This window comes from Nuphar pumila, chromosome 12, assembly GCF_984573655.1.
Source record: "Nuphar pumila chromosome 12, dmNupPumi1.hap1.1, whole genome shotgun sequence".
NCBI classification, from domain to species: domain Eukaryota; kingdom Viridiplantae; phylum Streptophyta; class Magnoliopsida; order Nymphaeales; family Nymphaeaceae; genus Nuphar; species Nuphar pumila.
In genome coordinates this window covers 24,749,424-24,763,034 of record NC_143260.1, presented here as the reverse complement: position 1 = coordinate 24,763,034, position 13,611 = coordinate 24,749,424, and the positions used below count along the sequence as shown (strand labels likewise).

Genomic DNA, 13,611 nt, shown 5'->3' with positions numbered 1-13,611 from the left:
TATAGGCTTCAAATCCATTAGCGAAGAGGGAAAAAAAAGCATCTCTTGAGCTTAATTTTACCTTGGAGGAGGTCAAGAATGCTATTTGGTATCTTCCAAATGGCAAGTCCTCATGTATTGATGGATTTCCTATTAATTTTTCAAGCATGCTTGGGAATTTATTAAAGATGATCTTTTTTAAATGTTGAAATCTTGAATGCCATGGATCATTCTATCATTATTCTTATTCTGAAAGATCAGCACGCCAATGATATTGGACGGTTTAGACCTATTTCTTTGGTGAACTCCACTTATAAAATTATCTCAAAATTTTTGGCAACAAGAATCAAGGGTGTCATTGGACATCTCATTTTCGATAGCCAAACTGCATTCATTCCTAGTCGTTGGCTTCATGTTGCATATGTCATTGCACATGAGACAATCCATTCCATAAAGTCCCAAGGTACGCCATCTTTTATTCTTAAAATTGATCTCGAAAAGGCTTTTGATTCATTAGATTGGAGGATTTTGCTATCTTGCTTACAAATGATGGGGTTGGGAGAGAACTAGAGAAATTGGATCGAGGGGTTGCTCTCCGCATCCTTGATAGTGATTTCCCTAAATGGGGAAAGAGGTGACTTTTTTCAAACAAAAAAGGGGTTGCAGCAAGGTGACACTCTTTCACCTCTCCTTTTTATCATGGCTATGGAGGTGCCTTTCATGATGCTTTCTCATGCAAAGGAGGGAGGAGTCTTCAAGGGGTGAAAAGTGTCAGTCTCTATATTTCACTTACTCTTTGCGGATGACTTGCTTATTTTTTAAGAAACTTTGGAAAAAAACTTGGAGGCACTTTGCGTGGTCCTAAAATGCTTTTGTAAAATATTCGGCCTTCATATGAATGAAGGTAAGTGTCAAATTTTGGTTCTTAATGACCACTTCGGTGTCTCACAAAGATTGGCTTTGTCTATTTTTAATTGTGATTCCAAAACTTTACCTATAAAATATCTTAGTTTACCTCTTCATTGGGGGGTTTCTAGGGAATTTCATTGGAGTGTAGTTGACGACAAAATTTGCCAAAAGCTTCCATTTTGTGCTTCTCGATTACTCTCTAGAGCGAGAAGGATCAACCTTGTTTGGTTCAATATCTCTTCCATAGCATTGCACTTCCTACAAGTTTTTAAGATCCTTAAGAAAGTTGAAAAAAACATAAATGCATTCTTTCAAAGATTCATTTGGCAAGGGTCTATTAGGAAAACTCTAAAGCGCCTCTTAATTGGTCCTTCATTTCTTGACCTCTTAGAAATGGGGGCTTGGAAATTCATAATCTTGAGAGATTCACACATTGTACTCCTTGCTAAATGGCTATGGAGGATTTCTATAAAAAGACTACTTGGCCTAATATTCTCCAAAAAATATGATTTGCGGGTTAGTCATGGAGTTGGCATGAAAATCACAAATGGGAAAAGGGATTCGGGATTTGGAAAGGATAGGTAGCGTTCTTAAACCATTTTAATTTGGTGGCCGGAGTCAAAGTTGGTAATGGCTTGAGGACGTTGTTTTGGCAAGACATTTGGTGCAGGAAAGCGAAGTTAAGAGATAAATTTCCTAACCTATATGTCGCAGCCCGAGCAAAATATGGAAAGGTATGAGAATTTTGGTTGAGTAGAGAGGAGGTGTGGGATATAGTCCTAAGATGAAACCCGGTGGATTTGGTTTTTCGAGAGTGGACTGAGCTTATGGCTTTGCTGCAAAAGTATCATATTTCACAAAGAGAGGATGAGGTGAGTTGGTCTCTCTCTAGTGATGGGCTATTTCGGGCATCATCATTATATTGCTTTATACGTCGTGTTCATGTGCATAGGAAAAATAGAGATTATGTAGATGTGTTGTGTTCATGTGCACAGGAAAAATGGACCTTATCTTAATAAAAAATATTTCATCTTTGATGGCCGAGAAGGATTATCTTATTTATGCCTGACCACTGATGCTCGAGTCCTTACTTATGAAAACCAATTATTACAGTTAGTTCCATGGGCTCCAAAAGCTGCGAGTTATACCTACTCATCGAGATCTGAATTCAGGGACAAGGTTGTCCCTGGTTCGTGGCCACCTGCAGTGATGGTGGAGATCAGGTTTTGGTTTATTTACTCAAGTCCAAATATGACTCAATGGCTGCAAAGAAGGAATCACATACTTATTTCACTTGTTTGGAGGGCTTGGTCCAAGGTTACACCCCTCCCATTTTGGTTGAAAAGGTACAATTGGATGACCAAAACCAAGTTGAGATCAAAGGAGATGCTAAGTGCCACAGGTATGTGATACTAGCCAATCACATGACAGTATTGCATGGGCCCACAACTACGTAATGCAGGCCCCACATGAAATGTTGTCATGTGATTACCTGTGTCAAATAGCCGCGACACTTAGCCACTCTCTAGATACCTGCTCACCAAACCTGCCTCATCGTATTTGGCATTGTTCTAAAGATGCTCTTTTTTCCATCACCTTATGTTACTTGTCCCTACTGGAACTAGGTGCATCCCCTATTTCCTTGTAACAACATATGGGGACCCTGTCCATCCTCACACACTAAAGTTTTCACTTAGATAATGTATTGGCATAGGGTCCAGACCTAGTTGAATATGTCGTTGGGGTTTGCAGTTAGCAAGTTTTGCGAATGTTAGGAGGAAGGCAACTTTCACTTGTTTTGGGTTTGATCCTACTTTCATACCATTTTTTTAACTTCATGGACCCTTCTAGATTTGTGTGTTCATGAGGAGTCTTGGATCAGAGATCTCTTGCATGGGCCTCCCAAACTTCGTTGTTCCAAGAAATGATCTTATGTCTGGAGGTGTTGAATCCTATCGGCTTGGTGGTTCATTTGGGAAAAAAGTAACAATCACACCTTCAAGGAAGTTGGTTCACACCCGTTACTTGTTTTTCGACAAACTCTCACAGATGTTATCTTTAATTATGTCTAGTCATAAATGAGGTTTTCTAGATCTTATTTTTTTTTTTTGAAAGAAATGATAATGCATTAGCATGTTGAAAAAATTAAGCATTATAAGGCTGCAACAAGCGATGAGGTCACTTGCTTTAACCGAAAAATAGAGAATACATAAAAGCAGATACAATCCAATGATTTTGAATCAAGTACTGCAGAATCCAACCACTATAGAGAGAAAGAGAGAGAAAGTGCAGCTTCATACCAGTCCGAACCGAGCGAAGCTATAGGGCACTATCAACAAGTACCCTGCAATCCTCAATCCATCTCAAGTTCTGCTTGGGCCATTTGCAATGCACTTTGTCAGCAACTACCCATCTCAGATTGGCAATGAAGTAGCAGACCTTTTTACCCCTAGCTAATCAGCTTGGATGTTAGGCCATTTATGAAGAACACGATCTTTCAATTCCCACATAGGCTGATAAAGAATGGCTTCTAGATCTGTCGCTTTTCCCTTGAAAATTTGTTGGTTCCGCTCAAGCCAAATAAGTCTCCAAGCCATCAATATCCAAGCATGCCATACAAAAAGCCACCAAAAACATTTTGAGTGCATGTGATATGCAATCAACACCCCTCGCAGGAATGAGATGCTATCCCAATCCATGAAAACATTATGTCAAGCTCGATGTAGTAGGGTGTGAATGAAGATACATCTCCAAAATAAGTGAAGAGTGGACTCTTCCTCGCACAAACATAACGAACACCAACTAGCAAGATGAAAACCTTGCCTCTTAAGTCTAAAGTTAGTGTTGACTACGTCATTGAGAACCAACCAGCCCATAAGAGAGTCACGAAGTGGTTCTCTAGCTGCCCATAATGCTTTCCACGAAATCCACTTCCTGCACCAAAAGACCTCCAAATTTGCGTGAACCCTGAACTTCAATATAAACACATCATAAACATATCTCCACCAAAACCATGAACAACTCCAACTTAACCACCACCAAACTCTGATTTGCATAACTAATCACAATGCGCACATGTTGTTGAAAAAATACAGATTTGCTAAACAAAAAAAATCAGCATACACAATTAAATAAAACATAATTGCCAAACTAAAAGTTCAGCATACAAATTTAATTAAAACTGATTTTTTGAACTAAACATTCAGCATACATATTTAATTAAAACTGATTTGCTAAACTAAAAATTCAGCATATATATTTAATTAAAATCGATTTGCTAAACTAAAAATTCAGCATATATATTTAATTAAAATCGATTTGCTAAACTAAAAATCCAACATACATATTTAATTAAAACCGATTTGCCAAAAAAAAAATCAGCATACATATTTAATTAAAACTGATTTGCTAAACTAAAAATTCAGCATACATATGTAATTAAAACTTATTTCTATGCTTGAATCGACCTACGCCGAATCCTATACATGGATGACATGGAAAACATTGTACCTTTGTTATGGCTTAGATAGTAGAAAAAACGTTGTACCTTTGTTATGGCTTAGATCATAGGGAAAACACTCCTTGCACAACTATGGCCTCCACTACAAAGTTAAACCTCCTTTCCAAAAATCATGAAAAGAGGGGTTCACTTTCCTTAAAACTATGAGAAGGGGAAGATACTCTCTTCCTTTTCAAAAAAATGTGAAGGTGCTCTCCCTCTTCTCTCTCAAAGTCCGTGAAAGGGGGAAGCTTTGTTGGGATAAGCCACGATGTGTGGCCGTTACCCATGTTTATGGTAACTTTCCCTTTAGTGTTCCTTCCGATAAACATACAAAAAATTAGGGAGGGAACGGTTATGCTAATTGATCCCCTGTTGCGGCTATATAAACGGGTGTCAATGAGAAACCCGAAAATAGGGAAAAACACAGAAAAAGGGTTAAGGAAGAAATTTACCTTTTCTGAGTTTTTCGACTAAAGAGGGATCCTACTCACCGACTGCTGAAGGAGCCTGTGATCATTGGAAGGCTGCAGTCCGGCTAAGAAGCGAAGCTCATCCTGTTCCACCCACCAGCGCCAACCACCAGCCATCATCCAGTTCTTCGATGGCCGCCTTAGGTACGCTCTCCATATATGCTCTGGTTTTTGTTATGCACAACAGAGGATCCCAACAGGCTTCTCTTTCCAAATACGTGAAAAGGGGAGGGCTTCTCTCTTACTCCCTCTTCTCTTTCAAAATACGTGAAAGGGAGAGGGCTTCTCTCTCCTCTTCCTCTCTCCTCTTCCTCTCTTCTCTCAAACTATGTGAAAGGGGGAAGGGCTCTCAAAATGCATGAAAGGGGAGAAGTAGGGCTTAGCCTCCTCTTAAAATAAGTATGGTTACCCTAACCTTAGCCTAGATTCAAATAGGAAATGCCCCACTCTTAAGATCCAGCTTCCTACTTGGGTCCAACCCCAACCCTAGAGGGATCCACTTGGGATGCCCCACCTTGGGTAGGGTTTTCCCAATGGGCTCCATTATAAAATGTTCTTTCTAAAATGTTACTAAAATAAATCAAATAAATAAAAAAATCAAACCCAATACTAATTATAGTTTCTAATTAATTTCTTTAAAAAATAAATTATTAATTTCTAATTCTAAAAAAATATTGAATATTACATTCCTACCCCTTTAAAATAATTTTGTTCACAAAATTAGAATATACCGAATAAGTGTGAACAACGCTCATGCATGTCAATCTTAGGTTCTCAGACGTACTCTTTCAATATGTGATGTTGTCAATGCACTTTTACCAATAGAATTGTCTTATCATGCAACACCTTCTCTCTACAATCCACAATCTTCATCAGTCTCTTATGTATCGTTAAATCCTTTTGTATATCGACTGCCTTGTACTGAATAACATGCGAGGGATTTGATATGTATTTTCTTAACATCGAGACATAAAAGATGTGGATATTAAAATACTAAGGTGGAAGTGTCACTCGATATGCTGACTTACCAATCTGCTCAAGGATCTCAAAAGGTCTCACATATTGAAGACTGAACTTCTCCTTTTTCATGAATCTAAAATTGCTTTTTGACGGCAATATCTGAACAAAAATGTGATCTCCCATTGCAAAACTAAACTCCATGCACCTTTGATATGCAGAACTCTTTTGTCTACTCTGCGCTATAGTAAAATGTTGGCGAATCAATCGCACTTGATCCGAGTAGTGCTGAATCACCTCTGGGGATTCCACTGCCCTAGTACCAACATCATCCCAACACACATGAGATTTGCACAACCTACCATACAGGGCTTTATATAGGGACATACCTATATTGGCATAATAACTATTATTGTAAGAAAACTCTACAAACTTCACATGTCTATCACACTCGCCTACCCAATCTAATATGCATGCACTTAGCATATCCTCGAGAGTCTGTATAGATCTCTTATATTGTCTATTGATCTGTGAATGAAAAGTTGTGTTGAACTTTAGTTTGATACCCAAAGCCTTTTGAATTTGATTCAAAAAATGCAACATAAAACAAGGATCCTAATTAGACATGATCGAAAGTGGTACACCATGCAATCTAATTATCTCATCAATATACAATTCAGTTAGGCTCTCTAAGGTCTAATTAGTTATGATTGAATGGAAATGCACACTCTTCATCAAATGGTCTACTACCACCCAAATGACATCATGTTGATGATGGGTCTTTGGTAGTTCCATGATAAAGTCCACTGTGATGTCATTTTACTTTCACTCGAGAATCTCTAATGGTTGCAGTAGTCCTTTAGGCCTCTGATGCTCAATCTTAACCTGCTGACAGGTAAGACATCTAAACACAAAATCTGCCACATCAGACTTCATCCCAGTCCACTAGAAAGTTCTTTGTAAGTCCTTGAACATCTTGGTGCTTCTTGGATGAACGAAATACTTCAACCAGTAGGCTTCGCTAAGAAACGCCTCTCTGAGGGCTTTAAGAATCTACCATCTCTCATCAAACTTTATGGTTATGTCTTCTTCACAATTGACTTATGTGTTCGGCTTTCGTGTTGTCTCGCACATCTTTTCAAAGGCAGCTCTTGAACTACGTTTAAATGCTACAATGATGACTCCTGACTATTAGTAGTTGTCACACTCACCAAGAACATGGCACAACCCTGCTTGCAATACTTTGCAATCTTCAACGTCGCCTGGAATACCAATGCTACTTGATCGGGTCGCTCTAAGATCACCTTCTTACCCTAGCACTAAAGAGTTACATTATGCCTTCGCCCCCTTGTTTCAGTTGATGACCACCGGCACCGACAAGTCTGCCAGCAATGGTGACCCCCTCCCCCCGCCCGGCGACAGACACCCTCTACCATCAATGGTGCTGGCGAAGGTAAGTTTAAGGATGTTTTTTTTGTTTTTGTAAAGGGTTCACACCCTCTGCTTTGATATCACCAGTTGTTGTCTCTACCGATGGTCGATCACGATAGCAGAAGGGCAAAAGTCGACCTTCGACGATGGATCGTCGTTGGATCCAGCCATCGGCCGATGGCTGAAGGGTTAAAAAAACTGGTAGCACAGGAAATCGTCGCCCAATTGCAGTTCTACTTTTGACCATCACTGTCAGTGGCCGGCAAAGGTTGGTGATGGAAGGGGGGTTTAAACCCCCAAATCGAAGCCCTTTGGCTTCTCAGGTTACTGTCCTCGCCCTCCACTTCTCGGCAATCGATTATGGATGTCACTGACAAAGGCGTCCCAACACTAGAGATGATTGATTTTGCAGAGGAGAGTAAAAAAATTTGTGGTATAACTCCTGTCCTTGCTAACCCCCCATCGATGGCGACAAAAACAGCCAGCAATATGCTGGTTGTGGCTTGAGTAGAAGGGTTCACAACAGGGTAGCACATGACGACAACTAAAAAAAAAATGGCATAAAATGGGATTTTGGCATCGTGGTGACCATCGTTGCCTTCGCAGGAGGGCAACAACAACTGCTGACCTGTAGGCGGTGGTGCGCCGATGAACTCTTCCCCCATCGCCATCCGACTTCCCAAAGTTGAACGGGAGTACAACGAGAGAGAAGTTCGTCGATACAAATTTCGTTGAGAGCCGCATGAACGTTGACACACCCACATACTCAACGAATGCGAAGTGTGGGCCCATAACCCAATGTTGGCATTCTTAAAACATTGTCGGAATGTATAAAGTAAGAATACATAGTGGTAGACACCATAAATGAAACGAGCATAGGTGCAGGTGCACAACGTTCTCCTCGGCCTATCGATGCCCACAATAAGATCAGGCTGTCATGTCGATAGTGAACAGGACCCTGAACACAAATGAGAGAAAGATGACACCTTGGTTGCTCTTATCAAGCAACCATGCCTCAATTTATAGTGGGAGGAGAGTGGGGGGTTACATGCATGGCATTCATGTATGTGAACCCTTCATATGCTATATTGAATGTGAACTCTTTACGTTCACGTAACCTCCTCCCCACTAATGCCTTCGTTAGTGCCTTATGTTAAACCGGGTCACTCAAGGTTGGACCCGATCCAAAATATCCAACACATTAAAGACAATTGATGCAATATTTTGCAGTTCTTCACCACTTTCATTGAATACTAACACCTCTTAGATCCATTTATTTTTAAACCCAAATTTGCTGGAAAACAACGTAAAGTCAACCACAAGAATTAACTTTTGGACAGATGCCTCTCCAAAAATAGTCGTCAACTGCAAGCAATAAGTGTGAAAAGTTTGAGGCACCCGATAATTTGACTCCCATGTACTACCCTTGTGCTACGGCCACCTCCAACATCACACTAAAACCTTCAGTGGCAACGGCAAAAAGTAATGGTGATAGGGGATCTTTTTGGTGCAGTCCACATGATGGTTTAAAGAAGGTACCCCTTTTTCATCCATGGAGACCGCAATGGAAGCCGAATTCTGATCCCTTGCATCCATTGGATCCACTTTTGTCGAACTCCAATATTTTCCAAACATTGAGTTAAGGCCAATTTATCTAGTCAAAAGCCTTTTCCAAGTCAAATTTCAGTATGAAATCTTTTTTCTAAGCTGTGTATGGAGTGTGTGTACCTTCATGGGCTACTAGGCAGCAGTCATGTAATCTTCTCTTCGAGATGAAGGAGCATTGGGTTGGAGCCACAACCCAATTAATCACACCCTTAACCTTGTGGACAACACGTTCATGACTATTTTAAGAGGCATCCCAATGAGAAAAAATGGGCTAAATTTACTTATATCAACAACTCCTTGCTCCTTTGGGATCATTATAAGGGTCGATTGACCCGATCTTTTAGGAAGTTTACCATTTTGATAAAAAATGGATCATGACTTCCATGATGCCCCGTTTGCATTGTTCCTACATTTTTTGAAAAAATCTATTGGAAACCCACCAGGTTTTACCCTTTGGTAGGTCTCAAACTTTCTTATTTCCTCAAGAGAAAAATTTTCTTTCAGCATTTTGGTTGTCATTTCATCAAACTGCTTAACCCCCATATCTTGCATATCAAAAATATCATCATGTGAATGAAAAAATTTATTTTGGAAATAAACCGTGGTCTTGGAAACAATGACTTCCCCTTCCCAATGTTGTCCATTAATGATTAAGTGGGGCAATAGGTTTATTCTTTTATGAGCTGATGAAGCTGAAATGTTGAAGTATCTTCTGTTTGCATCCCCATGCTTAAGTCAAATTTCCAACCCAAATTTCCAATTATGAACCCAAATTTTGAATTGTGAACATTAACAGTGCTAATCCCAGCAATATGCGAGCTGAGTTTCCGTTATAATTTTTGCCTAATACCTTACCTGACTTGGATTTTTTGCCCTATATCTAACCCAGCCCCACTGCTTTATATGTATCTTTAGTAAAACTGAACTTTTGAAATTTATACAGATCTGAGTTTGGGATTTCATTTTCGTAACTCGCTAAAACCCGAACACGAACCCAACAATTTGTTACTGAGCAAGTTAGGGTACATTCTGATGGGTCGGGTACCCGATCGGTTGATAGCCCTAGTGTCGATCACTGCCCAGCCGATGCTAATCCAAACATGACTATCTAATATAAGCAATGAGATTATCAAATAGTCAACATATACTAGCTGGAAATCATTCAAGGCATTTATTAATTGTAGGTTGAGAGCTTCTTCCAACCACCTTTCAACAATGCTTGTTGGAATGGTAGGTTGAGGAGAAAATAGCTGAATGACAGCCAAAGCATATTACTTTGGCAATTGGGTATCAGAATAAAATAGCACTTGAAACGAAGGGCACGTTCTTATGTTTTGAATTAGATAGGGGAAAACTCGGCCTTAGCCCTTAGTATGATTTTGAATCCCAAATGGGTTTCCATCCCACATTTGCTTGCATGTGAGAAATAGGATGAGTGAGAATCGTTGTCTCAAGATTGTGAGAGAATATTGATTCTCATTTGGGCCCAAGCAAATGTGCCCCAAGTTCTAAAACTTTCCCTCACATCAGAAATGGGATATTCTAACATGAGTACATGGACTGGAATCCATTGAATCAACAAAAAGATCCTCATCGTGATCCAGTAAGCAGATTCCCTAGGTTGCTAGCCCAGCCAACAGCCCGACCACCTACCTATACCACCAACCTAACTCCCAAGCTTTCTTAACTCCTACCACCCCAACCACACATCTTTTTTGGTTTCAGAAATTGTTTTCTAAAACTTGGAGGGCTCCATCAGTTGTTGTGCGAGAGGGATGCTTTGCGTTAGATCTTATCCTTGACCCTGCTATAATTAGACGCGCAAAGAAGTGGAGGACTATTTGGAGAGTCTGGTTATTTACAGTGTGGTGGTTCATATGGATGGCCAGAAACAATGCTACTTTTTTGGGATGTCCCATTCAACCTTAACTGTTTGACTCATAGGGTCTTGGCTGATGTGTATGCTATCTTACGCATATATCTCAAAGACCTGCCTCTGCCTACAACCGATCCTCATCTAGATGTCTGTGGTCCTTGATGAGTTTTCTGTTTTGTGTTCGGGTTTTTCTGTTTTTGTGTAAATGGTGTTTTCATGTAGTGCTGTTGTATTTGTGCTTGTGGGACTCAACGCTTTGTTGAGTTTCACTTTTAAGTAATGTTGATCTCTCTCTCTCTCTCTCTGTGTGTGTGTGTGTGTGACGTTGCAATTTGCATTGAAAGCTTCAAGTCACCAATTACACAAGTCCAAGTCAATGAAATTATATGGACCAAACAGCTTATATCACGAGGACAAATCCTTGGTAAAAAATTCCTAAAAAAAAGAAAATAAATTAATCAGAATAAATGGACAAATGACATCATTCATATTTGCTAGATTTCCCTCTTTCACAAGTAGCTAGTGCTTATTCTCACACAGCAGGTTACCATCTTCAAATAAAATTCCTCCATGACAACAGTCATTTATATTTTCTTTTTCTTTTTCAGTCTGACTATTGCATGGATCAATTTCAGATCAGCTACACTTTGTTCATTTTTAGCCCCCCCACTAAAAGAAAGGTGGTCATTACCGCTAATGACTTTTTGGTGTACCAACCATCACTGGCGGCCTAGAGTTGTCAGTAATGGCCAAACCTTCACTGCAGCTTAGAGTCGCCGTTAATTGTGGCCCGTCCCTTCTGCCGGTAGACACTCCAATTTTGAGCAATCATCATACAAGGCCAAACAGCTATAATCCTTTTTATTACCACAAAGTATTAATAAGGAAAAGAAAAAAGAAATTGTAAGTAGCATAAACAAAATGCAAATGGAAAATTACAGGATCAATTCAACAATAGGGAGACATAGGAAAGTCCTATACAACAGGCTGAGCACTTAGAGCAGCAGTCTCCTCTTCATGCACAAACAAGTCATCAGTCTTTCTGAAAACACCATGAACAAGAATAATAACAAGGCCAATAGCAAGAGAAATCACAACGTTTAATGTGACCCGAGTAAGCAGCAGGAAGATAATTGTTAGGACTGAGAGAGTAACCAAAACAATCCGATCATCCACCGTCCGTCCGAAGATCACGAGAGGCTCATCGCGAAAGAAGTAGAGGAAAAACCAAGCCACAAACATGACCAAGAAAACAATCAAGGAAATTGGATGCCATAGCAAGCTCAGGAAGACTATGATCAACACTATAATCGCATAATTAACGCGAAAGTAGCCCACATTACTCTTGAATCTAGCCAGTGCATCATGGAAGCCTGATGGAATGCCAAATGCATGCAGATGCACCATTTCTCGCCATGGCCGACGCGTTGCTAAGATGGACCTGCCACGCTCTTTAGCGCGAGAGATGAAACCAACCCCACTGGTCTCACCTGAGGATGTAGGAATGGCTCCATATTTACTCATAGTTCTCCAAACTGGATTTCTGATAAAATTCAAAGGAATGGTCGATATATGTTCTTGATATCCAGCGGCAGAAAGGTTATAAGGGTGTAAACTGAAGAGACCACTAGATCATCAACTCTTTATTCATTTGGACATATCTTTTTGTATCGGCCAAATTATTGAATCTCTATGGATTGGGTTAGAGGGCTAGATACCCAAAAAGACCTTGAACTTAAACATGGCCAAACTGTCCCTTCTTATGAAGAAATGCCCATAAAGACTAGTTTTGTGCATGTACTTTGTTGGGTATATCATCGTATGGATTTTTAGGTCATTTCCATCTAATAATTTAGGTAGCTAACATCCTGCAACTAACATTCAAAGAGATTAGTAGAAGAGCACATGGGATAGGGCTGAACTGGCGCCTGGCGGGGTGGGGGGCCGGGAAAGCCTGGCTATTAATAATTTGAGAAAAAGTAGATTAATGGGGACTATACGTGTCAGTGGCACGTTGGTGGTGGGACATGCATGTCACAAATAATTAGTGTGAGATGGCCCTCCACTTCTTTAATAAAAGATCTCAGTTTACAAGCTTTAACAGTGTCATCCGAATCGTGGCGAATCGGCTGATGCATATCATATCGGCCATAAATCGATACGAAACAAAAAACGATCCAGTTTAATTCTAAATGTTTTTTAAATAACGCATGCCATCTTCTCTGATTAAAAGTTGGCCGATTCAGTTCAGAATTAAGATCAGCCGATTCTCTGAATCATTTTGAAAATCGATTAAGGGCCGATACAGATTCTGGCAACGTACTGGGGAACATAACCCATCCCACATGCAACACATGGTTCACTGTCACCTCTGACAAACAGGCAACGTAAATTTTCTCATAAGTACTAAAGCTCTATTTGGGAGTCTTGAAGTGCAACTTTGTTGAGGTTTCCCCATTACCCTCTGTCGTTTGGGAGAAATGCTTTACAGTTTCTCCAACACCATCAAGTGTTTCAAAGTAGTGCTATTACTAAGTTATAGACCACTCCAGATTCGTTTAAGGAGGATCCGATTTTTAAGATCCAAATTTATATCCACCCAAGAGTCTCACTGGCACTGGAGGATGCTTTTTTCTATTTGGATTCTTGTTTTCTTGAAACACTTTTCTTGGACTCTTTTTTTAAGATTTTTGGTTAGACTCTTTGAATGTGTGTGTTTTATTCTTGATTAGTTATGAATGAAGTTTGATTTATCAATGTATTTCTCCCTTCTTGCGCTCTTATTTCTTTTCCTGCACAAGATGCCAGCCTAGGAAAGAACATTTTTCTGCATCCTCCCTTGGGATTCATGCTCATTTAAAGACGTCTCTCTTACTCCC

General features: G+C 39.9%; 1 pseudogene across 1 annotated transcript; it reads right to left on the bottom strand.

Annotated features, from left to right (window-relative positions):
• Positions 1-11,660: 11,660 nt before the first annotated feature.
• On the bottom strand, positions 11,661-12,364 carry LOC149820346 (PRA1 family protein F3 pseudogene; annotated as a pseudogene). Its single transcript, XR_016426542.1, has one exon. The product of XR_016426542.1 is annotated as a PRA1 family protein F3 pseudogene (transcript).
• Between the last annotated feature and the right edge of the window lie 1,247 nt (positions 12,365-13,611).